Source organism: Phymastichus coffea, unplaced genomic scaffold (assembly GCF_024137745.1).
Source record: "Phymastichus coffea isolate CEN01 unplaced genomic scaffold, Cenicafe_Pcof_1.1 PCOF00041, whole genome shotgun sequence".
In the NCBI taxonomy this organism is placed as follows: domain Eukaryota; kingdom Metazoa; phylum Arthropoda; class Insecta; order Hymenoptera; family Eulophidae; genus Phymastichus; species Phymastichus coffea.
The window spans coordinates 1,315,338-1,329,685 of NW_026706852.1; the positions used below are offsets into that span (position 1 = coordinate 1,315,338).

The 14,348-nt window shown below is 35.0% G+C and overlaps 1 protein-coding gene across 2 annotated transcripts in view; it reads left to right on the forward strand.

Moving 5' to 3' along the window:
- Window positions 1-14,348, forward strand: part of LOC131664157 (hepatocyte nuclear factor 4-alpha) — a 900,667-nt gene that overhangs the window by 563,618 nt on the left and 322,701 nt on the right. The gene's annotated exons all lie outside the window — the stretch shown is intronic.

The following is a 14,348-nucleotide window of genomic DNA, read 5'->3' on the forward strand; positions in this document are numbered from 1 at the left end:
TGGAACTTCTACTATTGCAGTTACTGTTTTATTTTTTTCATTTGTAAATACATGGTTTACTTTGCATTTTTCTTCGTATTGACTAAAATTTCTTGCATTAATATCAGTTTCTATATCTTTTACATTTGTTGTGAAAGCTTTAGAAATTCCTACTACTTTAATTATCGGTTTACGTATTTCTTCTTTTTGAACAGTAAGTGCCGGTAGTTTTTTTTGTAAAGTTTTTTCTAATACTGTGACATTTTCTTCGGTCATGCAGTTGACAATTATTGTGTCAGTATTTTTAACTTGTACACTTTTTGTTTGTATGTTTTTGTCTTTAATTAAGTAATGTGCTACTTGATTTTCTAAGTTTATGTTATCATTACTCTTTTTCTTTATTATTAGTCTTGGTATTCTTTTGGGTTTAGGTTTTGGTAGTGCAATTGTTTCAGCATATGTTTTTCTCATAATGTTAGTATTTGCATTTTTATTTTGTTTTTCTTTAATTAGTAGTTCATTGAGCAATTCATTTTTTTCTTTTGTTTCTTTGTACAGTTCTTTCAATAGGTTATTTTCGGCTTTTAATTGTTGTAATTCATCCAAATCACTGATCTGTGTTACATCCATATTAACATCGTTTTCATTTAAAATTTGCTTTTCATGCACAAGCTCATTTAATATTTCCTGTTTTAATTGTTCTCTACTTACAAGTTTGAATTGTGTTATAAAAGCACTAGCTTGTTCACTTAAGTCCCCATATGGCAAGTTTGATGTTAGTGCAAAATTTGGATGCTCCTGGCATATTATGAATGAGCTGTTTATTAGTTTGATTGCATTTCCTGCATTGATTTTTGCTACTATTTCACTTGTATGATAGAAATTACCACATACTAAACACACAACTGCTCCAACTTTTGTATTTGGATGACACTTGAAATGCTTATGTAGCGATGATGCGTCAGGCGGTTGCACCTCCGCACCGCTTGACGGCGACATCGCGACTGAAATGTCTATCGTAAATGTAGATCACAGCTGGTTTGAGGGTGATCAAGCTTCTCCACTACTTGCAGAAAGAGAGAGCATCTATGCTTACTACCTTCCCTCTTATCTTATGTTGCCTATGACTATCGCAAATGCAGATCATAGACGGTTTAAGGATGGTCAAACAAAACTCATTAGCGCGGACGCGTGAACTTCTGCGTTTAATGTTTTTTTTTTTGCAGATGACCATAAAGTCAGCGGGACGTCAAGATTTATAGAGTTTTTAGAAAGTGACAAATTTTCTAGCCTACATGGGGTGGGAAAGGGTACACTAAACGTCCTATCTCACTCAAAGAATGTCTACGTTTGTGTGTAGCGTTACATATATTGTAGAAAATTCGTACCTGATAATAGTGTGAGTGTTCAGTAGGATTTTCGTTGGTCAGTCTTAAAGGAAACTTCGAGCTGTTCACAGTGAAATGCTGATTGTTTATTATTTAAACATTAGTATAATATTTATAAGGTATTATTATAATTATTATTATTATTTAGTATTATTTATTTATTATTTATATTTTTATATTTTTTATAAAGTTCATTAATAAAAAAGAAAAACAACAACAATGGAAAATATCATCAAAGCGTGTGAGTTTTTAGAAACTGTAAGTATAATTTTAAATAATTTAAAAATAATTAAAATAACTTTTAGATTTTTTTAATAATATTATTATTCAATTTCAGCTTACTATTCCTACCATGCAGAATGTAGCAAAAGAGCCGTTATATCGGCTCTTAATTTTAATATTAATAACTGTAAGTATTTTTTTCTCATATATTTATTTATTTATTTATTTAATATTATCATTTATTTTCAGTTGCAACGATTTGTGGAGGAGAGCAGTCCTCAAGGACTGCAAATCAGAGAGATAAAAGCTACTGTTCAACAAGTAAGTATTCTTATAAAATTATAACAATTTATATTTTTTATTAATATCACAGGCCTGCAAAATAGAGAGTCGTCACTGTTCTTTTACAACTTACGGTCATTTCCGAAGTAATTTTTGGCGTAGAATTAGAATCCGTCGTCAGAATTGCTTCATCACGTCAGGTTTTTGAGTAATCGTCCCCTAAAGGTCGAAAAAACACGTTTTTTGGCCATATTCAAGGCATTACATCGTGAGTTTATATTCTTTTCAAAAACGGTTGACGGCATCTTAAAAAAGCACTCTTACCCTTCAAAACCCATTTTTCAAATTTAAGATATCATCATTAATTTAATTTAAGATATCATTCTAGAATCATTATAAAAACAAAACTAAGAAATATATCGTATACTTCCAGGAAAATTGGCCGAAGCTCATGGTGAAACCTCAAAAATGGCAAACTTCAATTGATGATATCTTGATGAAAAAAAATGATATCTTAAATTTGAAAAATGGGTTTTAAAGGGCAAGAGTGCTTTTTTAAGATGCCGTCAACCGTTTTTGAAAAGAATATAAACTCACGATGTAATCAAGCCTTGAATATGGCCAAAAAACGTGTTTTTTCGACCTTTAGAGAACGATTACTCAAAAACCTGACGTGATGGAGAAATTCTGATGACGGATTCGAATTCTACGCCAAAAATTACTTCGGAAATGACCCTCAGTTGCAAAAGAACAAAACCTTGCAGGCCTGTGTATTTAATTGTCTTATCTATTTTCAGTGGATCAAGGAATCTATGGCGGCCAGAATGATGGCGCATCAAGTCGGGTATCAAATTGACAAGATTGTCAATGATCGCGTCAAGGCAAAGTTAGAGCAACATAAGCGTGCGGACGGTATGAGGAGGCAGCATGAATCCCCTCGATTGGAGCGGAAACGGAAAGCCGACTTAGCTAAAGCGGAGCAAGACGAACTTCCTGCGAAAGTTGTGATGTTCGTATCACTTATAAATAAAAATAATTCGAACTCTCGTAATTTAACTAATGAGTAAGGATTTGTTTCCGATGATTTTACTCTAATTTCAGGAAAGTAGATAAATGAAACAAATATGATAATCAAGTAAATCAAATATATATAAGTAATTGCAAAATATCGAGGAAAGTCAGACAATGCCCTAGTTTCTTATGGTGCGAGTTGTCCCATAAGCAGAGCTAAAGTCTTTCTTGGATAGGATATAATTCGGCCCAAGTTTCTTATAGCGCGAGATGTTCTATAAGTCGAGCTCAAATTATAAGGAAAGGTTAGTCTTGCTTAGTAAATCACAATGAGAGAAAGAACTTAGGTGTTGATCCAAGTTTATTCAAACTCATGCGCTCACTTTGCAAGGCTAGAAGAGAATGAATCTAGCCTGTGCAAAGGTGGGCCTATTTATACACAGATTTTCCCGCTTATTATTGCAGGAGAGATTTCATCGAAAATTCGAGAGACATTCGCGAATTTTGAGAAATGATTTTTCTTCATTTATAAGTAAATAACCATTAATATTAAGTTTTTAACACATGTAAATTTTACAGAACTAGTTATTTGTTGATTTTATACAATATATAATTATCGCCAATAGTGTCGTCAAAAGTTATTAACTAATAAAATTAATTAACGTGATATTACATTATTTACAATAGAAAATTATTAAAATTTCATATAACTTTATAGTTAATTAATTTTGGAAGTATTTTCCAAAATTAATTATTTAAATTAATTAATAACATTTGAATTATGACTAATTTTTCATATTTGTAACGGTTTTCTTTTAATCTTAATATGCGATTATTAGGTTAATTATCCAAGATTTCTAAATCATAAAATTGTCATTATCAAGTATTAACTTAATATTTTCGTTCTATATATCGCTTATTGTTTAAATAAATTATTAGTTGTTTATTTATTAATAACAGTTGTTATTTAGCTGTTATTAATGAAACCAATTCTTACTCATGTTCTATGCTTATTCATTTTACATATAAATTATTTATATTTTTCTAATATTTCATATGTTAATAAATAAATTAACTTTACATATCGATATTCGTTATAAATTTATGATTGAATAAGATATTGTGAATCAGTATGTTAAAATCTATATAATTGATACTTTGTTATATTCAAATTATCTATAATTAACATATTTTTCTCAATATTATGATTCATTATATCTATGTCTATTATTTGTGACGTCACGCTATTTGTTTTGACTCGACTCTTATTTGTATATAGTCGCGTAAACAGTGAGGTAGCGCCGCTTAATGTATTGTTTTGACTAACAGATAAATACGTTAGACTAGTTACAGTCATTTAATAAACAGCTCATAAATAGGACCGTTACAAAGTTAAGCGAAGGCTTTCTAGCATAAACAAGATTGCTGCACCATCAACAACAGCCATGGTGAATAAAGGTAATGTGCCATCTTCGAGGATGTCAACATCATCTGCGTCGATGACATTATCATCGTTATCAGCAACGTCGAGGTCAACATCACCAGCGACGTCAACAGCAACCTCATCTATAGCAACATCCGCAGGCTGTCAAAGCGGAGACGATACCCAAATCGATAGACCACTCGATTTAACTACTAATGTAAGTAATTACGTTATAGAAAGAATTAATAAATTTAAATTAAAAATAATAATTAAAAAAATTTTTTACAGAAAAAAATTCCGTTGGTAAAAAACGTTGAGTGTGTTCGACGGAAAGTAATTTTGATTCCGGCTCAACCAACAATGAGGAAGCCGACTCGCCCCTCTAAGGTCGTCGGATCAAAAAAAATTAAATATTTAATGTGCCCCAGTGCCCCCACCCCCATTCACCTACTCCACCCACCTACCTACTCTCACCCACCAACATTCACTTACATAGGTTGGTAAGGTAGGATGCTGTAAAAATTGGTAGGGTATTAGTAAGCTATATGATGGTCTCTCTCATTCTCCTTCTATAGTAGGGAGGATAGTAGGCTTATGCTGGCTAAGTTTGGGCTCTCAGAGAGGGGGTAGCGTCTCTAGCTTGCTAGGTGCGTACGCCGTTTAGTGTGGATGCTTCTCTCTCTCTCTCCATGATTATAGGTAGTTTGTATTAAATTCTAGCAATATATATATTTTATTTTCTTTTTATTGAAAAGCATCGTGTACATTGATGTCTTGTTAATTTTAAACTAATTTTTTAACATCACCACTAATTGGATTATATTGTACAATACGATCGTGTAATATTAAGCAGTAGGCTGCAGTATCTTCAGGAAAATCGGTCCGAGTTTCAAATTCTAGGAGATCATCGACTGGAACACTTTTTAATGTTTCATTTTGTTTGGAGCAGTCTATAACTATTAACGGCACTTTATTAATGAAATCCTTTTTATTGAGTAACGGCTCGTTTTCTTTACCATAGTAGGCGTTTTGAAAATTAGTATACATATCGTAGAGAACAGCAAACTGATTTTGATTGATATTTATATTGAGATTTCCATACGGATAACATTGTGAATTGAGAAATAGCTTCACATTACTAATATTACAGTGATCAAAATTACTAGAATTAACACTTGCTAAACTTTTACGTTTAGTTTGAAAAGCTAAAATAACAAAGCGAGACTTTTCCAATTGATTGGAAGTCTTAACACTCCGAACATGCTTTGATGTACGTGGTAATTTTGGATGCTCATACATTTCCCAAGTACGATAACTCATAGTAATTGCACGATCTCGTCCAATCTGATTGAGTAATTTGATTTTTTCTTTGTCTGCAATCATCACATATGGCATCAACCATTCAACCTTAGTTAAAGTAATATTTATATTTTCTGAAGCATCAGGATTCCTTACTGGAATACTTAAAATAGCATTCAAATCATCTTTTGAACTTGTGAGAATAAGTTCATGCTTGACATTGACTACAATTTTCCGATAATCTTCAGCAAAGCCCAGCAACATACTGAGAGGGATAGTCACATCAAAAAAACCTTGAGCGTTACATATTAAAACTTCATTGTTATCACCATTCCATCCGGAATTTTCAGCGATAGAGTTTTGACATGGATTGAGTGAAAGCCAATTTTTCATGACGTTTGTTAAGCCTACATTTTACACTTTATCAATTTCAATAGCATTTATTTCATATCGTATTTCCTCGAACAAATGACAGAGAGCGTTGTTGACTAATAAAGTGTTCTCCACTGGCGTAGTACCGTCCGGCTTGGTCAACCGACCAAAAATATGAATCATACTGCGTGATGGAAGCAGAGATAAATCTTGATGTTGAATTGCTATATGGATTTCATGACTATTATTGAAATATGATAATGAATAAGGCTGATGCGTATGAACTTCATAATGACTTATAGACTCATCAAAAGCGACACCTGAATGAATGTCTAGAATTCCCTCCATATTGTTGTTGTTGTTTTATACAGCACAAATATGCACAATATTTTCTTCCACGATTTTCGACGACTTTCAGTCTCAAGCTTTTCAGAAATTGACTGTTCTGAGGTGTGAGCGGTCTGATAGCTCGCTGTTGACTGGTTGTTGATTGACATTTTTGTCTCTTAATATAGCCTCGACCGGACTTTATATTGTAAATGATACCCATTACTAAGATATGGTCTTTATATGTACTCGCACTGTGATGACTTCTCCTCGAAAGTTAACTAGGTTTCCGTCTTGATCAACTATACGAATTTGAAAATGATCAATGCTCCTCATAGTGACTGGAAGGTAAATAACTTGAGAGGGAACTTCTATAATCTTATATCCAGGTGGAACTGCAGGGAAAAATTCATGTATAGTATGTACTTTGCGATCGTTTATGTAAGAACCTGTAGTAATATTACACTCTACACGTAAAGCGTTTACTTTGAGAATAGTGACGGGTAAGTCAGAACTATGTGTTTCGTTTTCAACGAGCACACGTCTAGTGAAGCCTAAAATTGATCCAATAGAATCTTCTGGTTCAAAATGTATTTTTTGACTGCTGTAAAGTATTATTATTTGGTTTCAGGCTAAACGATATACCTTTAGATGCTAATGCTTCTTGGAGAAAGCTTTCAATATCTTCTATTTCGTAGCTACCAGTTGATAAAGTGATAGCTTCTTGACCTTCAATGTAAAACTTATTATAACCAACGTCAATGTTTGGTATTGAATTAAATGTTAATAGCTCAACTAGACCAAGAACGTATTTTTTGTTTTGTATCAATTCGATCGGTGGAAAATAATATGTTTCGAGTACGGATGATGTTCCTGAGAGACTCAATGTCAGTGTATTCTCCATGACAGATTCATGTCAAATGATAGTCATTCTTTGAATGAGTATTATATATACTAGTCGTCTTTTCTATAGTTTGTTTAAAAGAAATTTGAGACAAAGATGGCCGCAATTATATGTATTAAAATCTTGATATCTAATATAATTATACATGATTCTATTAACTTTGAGATAAAACAATAGATCTATAGGTGTGTGACGGAGAATCTCGGCTAGGCCGATCTCGTCCGTTTAGCTCTCGCAAATGTCCGTGCGCCGCACCAGGCTGAGAGTGTGTACGTTTGGCACACACACTCATACTTGGTTTTGTTTGCGAGGTGCTGAACACGGGCTGAGCTGACGACTGGAGCGACGCAGATGGAGCAGAAGAAGAGAGAAAGAGAGAGAGAGAGAGAGAGAGCGCTCGAATTGCGGATCGTCGCGGAAAATTCGAGGAGTCTCTGCTAGGCTTTGGGCAGAGGAAGTCGCGCGCGCGGATCAAACCGAAGGTTACGGTTTTCCGAAGTTGGCCCCGCGACCTCGTCGACGTCTTTTCGTTTTCGGAGACACGCCCGGTGCGCGGACGAGTATTTAAGTGTGAGGCTGGGTCGCGCCCAGCCATGTCCCGAAAGATACCCGGCACCGGTGCGTGTGGGTAACCGGCGAGGTGCGCGGGTGCGCGCGCGTGCAGTTTGGACGTGCTGCAGCACCGAGCAACAGGGAGGAGGCGGAGACAACAGCAGCAGCAATCAGCGAGCGAGTTCCGGATTGGGAGAGCAGCATCGTAGAACAAACGAGAGAACGAGCGAGGAGACAAATAGCGACGACAACAAACATCGGCGAGACGGTCAGCGAGGAGCGCACCAGTGATGTCACGCGGTGGAGCGTTCTAGCCGTCAGAAAGGCTGAAGGTCGAGGTCGGTGCCGTGTTTTCCTCTTATCTCTTTCTCTCTTGCATGTTTGGGCGCCAGCTTATAGGTGGTAGCACGGCAGACCTGCTGGCTATCCCGTTGGTAGTTTAACGGCGGAAAGTATTTTGTAGGGCATTATTGTAGCGATTTAATTTATAAAGAGAATCGGCAGGCTGATCAGCCACCGATTCACCTTTCGCGTTCGGATTCATTGTTGTGCCGCTCGTAGTGTATAAGCGCGAGATCGCTGTCTTGTAACTTATTGTTGACGATTAAAGGATTAGTGTTAATCCTCTGTTGTGTTTATTCGCCGCTATATCGCTCCTCATCCCAACTTCGAATCTGTGCGTTTAACGTGTTTATGCTCGACGCGTTATTCAGTCGTGGGAACGTCTTTTGCTTCCCGAATCCCTTAATAAATAATTTGTGCGGACGGCCGCGAGCAACCCAGACGGGTACGGCCGGAATTCTCCGTTACAGGTGGTTGTAGATTACCAAAACTATCAAAATACATAACCTCATCACCTTTCTTTTTGTATGCCACCCAATGATTACCTGGTCCACGTTTATCATCTAAATTTACAATAGCTGTCTCTTTATATCGTGGTCCATCAGCTGGCAGAGCATTACGCATGAAAACACCTCGAAAATTTGCAATTTTTAGTATTTTAGCATATTTTCTTATATCATGATCTGTCAGTGCTCGATTAGGTAAAGTTATTTCGAGCTTTTTTTTTTAAACCTTTTCCATTTGAATATGGTTTCAGATGAAGACCATAACCTTTCCGATATGGTTTCAAATAAAGTCCTTTACCAATAGCAATAGCTTCCATAGTTTTATTATGTCTATGAGCTTCTTTCAATTAATTTTGAGCGGCCTTAGCACTGTTAACGGCTTTTGCTATTGAAGCAGCTCCTCCAGCTAGAGCTCCAGTGGCGCTGAAAGCAGCAAATAATGGAATTAAAAAAGGAATCGCTCCACCAACTTTACTGGGAATAGGTAAAATACGGGGTATATTTATTTTACTTCTACCGCCAGCCTTTTTCACAGCTTCATTGGCACCTTTTATAGTCGAACGAATAACTACAAGAGCTCTATTGTTAGGCACACTACTTTTCGAGACCGTCTTAATAATTTTATTCAATGTAACTGACGGCTTTTTGATTTTTCTACATTTCTTTCGTGCTTGCCGTTTTTTAAATCCTCTACCTCGTTTCTTACTACCTTTGTTCATAGCAACACCCATACCAAGCTTACTTTTAACTTTCATAATGTTGGCTACAGTGAAGGCAGCTGCTTTCTCACCAAAACTGCTATCTTTAGCTTGTACTCTTTCCCAAGCTTTGTTAGCTAGAATTTCGTCAGCTTTATTTCTTGTCGCAATATCCTCCAGATTTTGCGCATAAGCAATATCGTGTTCTTTACAAGCAACGTCTAGTGGATTTTTACCAGGATCTCCACGTGCCAATCGTTTGTTCAATTTTGTACCACGATCACAATACTGATATCCAGGTAAGTGAGCTTCAATAGGCAAGTTATTTATAATCTCGTTCACTAGATCACCACCAGTCTTTCTTTTATAGTACGTGATCATACTTCTTCGAAAGACAGCATGTTAATGAAATTAAAGATATACAGGGTGGCCCATTTTAAGTGATCCACTCAGATATCTAGATTGGAGTGAGTTTTATCGAAAAAAGTTTCAGACAAAAGTTACTCAACTTTGAGGGGGCCATGTTTCTATGACCTTGGATTTGACCTTGGAGGTCATGTTCAAGGTCATTTCAAGGTCAACTTTGTTTTTTTAAATAGGAACCCCCATTTTTGACTCCGGATTCGGAAAGAGCGGGAAATTTTACGTCCAAAACGGTATTTTTAAATTTTTTTTCATGGCCTTGAGAAGGTCGATTTAAGGTCAAATGCTTGAAAAACTGCATAAAAGCGTTTTTTTAATTTTTAAGATATCGAAAAATGACCTCTACAAAATTTGTTCAGAACAGAGTGGGTCACCCAATGCACCAAAAATCTTTGACCTTTAACCTCATTTTGAAGGTCATTTCAAGGTCGAAGTGTTTTTTGTAATGGAAACCCCTCTTTTTAACCCCGGATACGCACATAGCGCGAAATCCGACGTTTGGATAAGGTATTGTGTTGAGTTTCGCGCTATGTGCGAATCCGGGGTCAAAAAGAGGGGTTTCCATTACAAAAAACACTTCGACCTTGAAATGACCTTCAAAATGAGGTTAAAGGTCAAAGGTTTTTGGTGCATTGGGTGGCCCACTCTATTCTGAACAAATTTTGTAGAGGTCATTTTTCGATATCTTAAAAATTAAAAAAACGCTTTTAGGCAGTTTTTCAAGCATTTGACCTTAAATCGACCTTCTCTAGGCCATGAAAAAAAATTTAAAAATACCGTTTTGGACGTAAAATTTCCCGCTCTTTCCGAATCCAGGGTCAAAAATGGGGATTCCTATTTAAAAAAACAAAGTTGACCTTGAAATGACCTTGAACATGACCTCCAAGGTCAAATCCAAGGTCATAGAAATATGGCCCCCTCAAAGTTGAGTAACTTTTGTCTGAAACTATTTTCGATAAAACTCACTCCAATCTAGATATCTGAGTGGATCACTTAAAATGGGCCACCCTGTATAAGCAGACTTTTTATACCTAAAAACTCATTCATTGAGGTGTCGATGATGAGTAAACAACATGGATTTCAAAGAACAACCTCTTAAGCTTCAAGTCATTAATTTCGATAGAGTGGTGGAGGCGGAAAATCAAGAAAAAAGACATGGTGAACTAATGCCTAATAGTATCCGTGCCGTTTTCTGCGGACCTAGTAATTGTGGAAAAACTAATTGTTTATTAACATTAATCACTCATCCTAATGGTCTTAGATTTGAAAACGTATATGTCTACTCAAAATCCCTTAATCAGCCTAAATAAACATTTTTGAAAGATTTATTAGAGCCTATTAATGATATAGAGTATCATGCTTTCAGCGATCATGAGACAGTTGTTTCACCAGATAAAACACGACCAAATTCTATTATGATTTTTGACGATATAGCCACTGAGAAGCAAGATAACGTAAGAGAATTCTTCTGTATGGGTAGACATAAAAAAGTAGATAGTTTCTATCTCTGTCAATCGTACCTCGTATTCCGAAGCATCTCATTCGAGATAATGTGAATTTACTTATTTTGTTTCGACAAGATGGTGTGAATATTAAGCACATTTACAATGATCATGTTAACTCAGATATGTCTTTTAAGAAGTTTAAAGCAATTTGTTCAAAATGTTGGAGAGACGATAATCATGGGTTTTTGGTTATCGACAGAGACAGACCAATAAATCATGGACGATATAGAAAGGGATTTGATTCTTTTGCTATAAATATAGATGAGTGAGTGGATTATTTAACTTCAGAAATTAGAAGCGTAAACATGGCTCGTGATGCCATAAGACGCAAGTATCAACTAATAAAACGTGGTAAAGCTGATTTAGAAAAGACATTGCATGAAACTTTTAAACCTATGGTTGATCCATTGAAGAAACTCGTAGAGGCAACTACTGATAAAAGTAACGCTACTATTGCTGAACAGCCAACGAAAAAGAAAAAGAAAATCGAGTTCGATAATGTTTTCAAGTCAGAAGTAGCAACTGACACTCCCTACAAATCTAGATATTTCAATAGTACTGCTAATGAATTAAATTCTACATTACAACCACTTGATACTACATTTGAGTCTGCTATTTCTATTGATGATAATGATGATGATCATAATTAATCATCACTTGATACAACTGCTATAAATTTGAACAAAAGTAGTTCAAATGTAACTACAGAACAGAGACAACGGCTATTGGATGATTCGATTATAGGAAACTATGTTCGACTATTGCATGAACCTCAGCAGAAAAGTAATTTAGACAAGACATTCGGTGTTCGCTTACATGAAAATACATATGTCATAGGCAATTCTCCAATTTCCTTCCAAAACGATAACGTGACTGTGAATGATAAAGCATACAGCAAGACGCTTGGTTTAATGGAACTTTTGTTTCGTAAAGAACCTGATTCTAAATTAATCAGTTCATTGGATATTGAAAATTATATAAAAATTCTCGAAATCACTAACGCTCATCGAAAAAGATACGAAACAAATGGAGAATATCGCAATAAGCATGTAAATAAATTCAAAAAGTATATTGGTCCAAATTTATCTTTGAGTAGTAGCGCTAAGAAGCGAAAATCGACTATTGATGGAAGAGGTCTTTTTCCTAACTATAAAATAGCTAGAAAAGGAACGTTATTTTATTATGTATATTGGAATGATCCAAACGAGCTCGTTGTACGATTGAGATTGCTTATTGCCGAACCAACCGCCGGTAATTCTAGTCATATGAATGAAATTTATTCAATTATTGAAGAATTACGTGAAGCTGACTATATATATTAAGAGAATCCTAAATATTCCTCAGTAATAAAATGAGTGTTGATGTGTTTGGACGTATATTGAATAAAAAAAAGGAGGGTAATCGAGATCCTCCTGGTATAGGGTATAATATCACTGAAGACGGACAATACGACGCGAATGACAAAAGAATTTGTTATATAGCCGATCCTCAGGAGAGTAACGATGCTGTAAACTCACGAACGTTGCGAAAAACTAGTGAAGCTAACGTCGCTACGCTTACAACTACAATAAATAATCTACAAAAAACTAGTGATGCTAACGTCGATACGCTTACGACTACAATAAATAATCTTAAAAAATCTTTAAATATAATAAGAATAGAATTACGATCGTATGGAGAAGCGATTCAATATTTACAAGCAAATAATAATGATAATAATAAGGAGAAAGAAATAAGGATTAGGCCGTCTGACTTTTCATTCATTCAATTATAACAAATAGATGACATGGCAAACTGATCTTGTAGAGATGCAAGGCTACTCGAGAGAGAACAAAGGCTTCCGATATCTATTAACTGTCATTGATATATTTTCAAAGTACGCTTGGGCAGTTCCTGTGAAACAAAAAACTGGTGTAGATGTTGCTTATGCAATGAAGTCTATGTTAAAAAAAGGACGCACTGCTAGAAATCTACATGTGGATTGTAGCAAAGAATTCTACAATTCAAATTTTCAAAGACTAATGACAAAGTATAAAATAAATCTATATTCAACCTATAGCAATCTTAAGGCAACTATTTGTGAACGTTTCGATCGCAAGCTAAAAAATGTCATGTGGAAAAAATTCAGTCTTCAAGGAAATTACAAATGGATCAACATTCTAGCTGATTTATTGAAATGTTACAATAATCGGAAACATCGTACGATAGATATGAAGCCAAAAGACGTAACTAAAGAGAATGAAATGCAGGTGTTGAGACGATTCTCCTACGACCGATGTCTTTTCGTTAAGAGCCATAAATTTCAAATAGGCGATAAAGTACGTGTGAGCAAGTCTAAATACGTTTTCGAAAAAGGATACACTCGTAACTGGTCTACTGAGATTTTTACTATTCAACGAGTTGTGAAGACAAAACCTATCACTTATCATTTAAGAGATTATAAAGGCAATCCAATTGTTGGAGGTTTTTACGAGCAAGAACTACAGAAAGCTATGTATCCTGATGTATATCTCATTGGAAAAGTTTTAAGGAAACGTGGTAATCAAGTATACGTTAAATGGTTGGGATTCGACAATTCGCACAATTCATTGATAGATAAGACTTTATACGTATGAAAGAATAAAGACGTTTATGTAAAGTAACTTTTATTCAAATAAATATCATAATAATAATAAATAATTTTTGTTTTATTTTAATGGTAAGAGCCCCAACCTTCGCTCTCACCTGTGAGGTACTTCCATTTGAGCATCATCACTTGTGAGTCCATTAGAACAAGTCGAAACCTGCTTTAGTAGAAACACCTGTGACTCATTTACCTCTCCACAATATATTTTATAATAAATTTATTGTACATACTTTATTGAAATAAAGATACATTGATGTTACATTAAATACTAAATTTAAATCTACCAGCACTATGATATTCAATCTGTAAACAATATTTTTGTACATGATCTGAAAGTAATATATAAAGATCATAATATTTCATGATGGCTCTTGAAATTCGATCTGGTAAAATTAGTTGGAATTCACAATTGAGCTCGAGAATGATTCGATTGTTATGTTCTTCCTTAAAGTTTGTTACTAAATAACAATGATTTTCTTCAAGTTCATA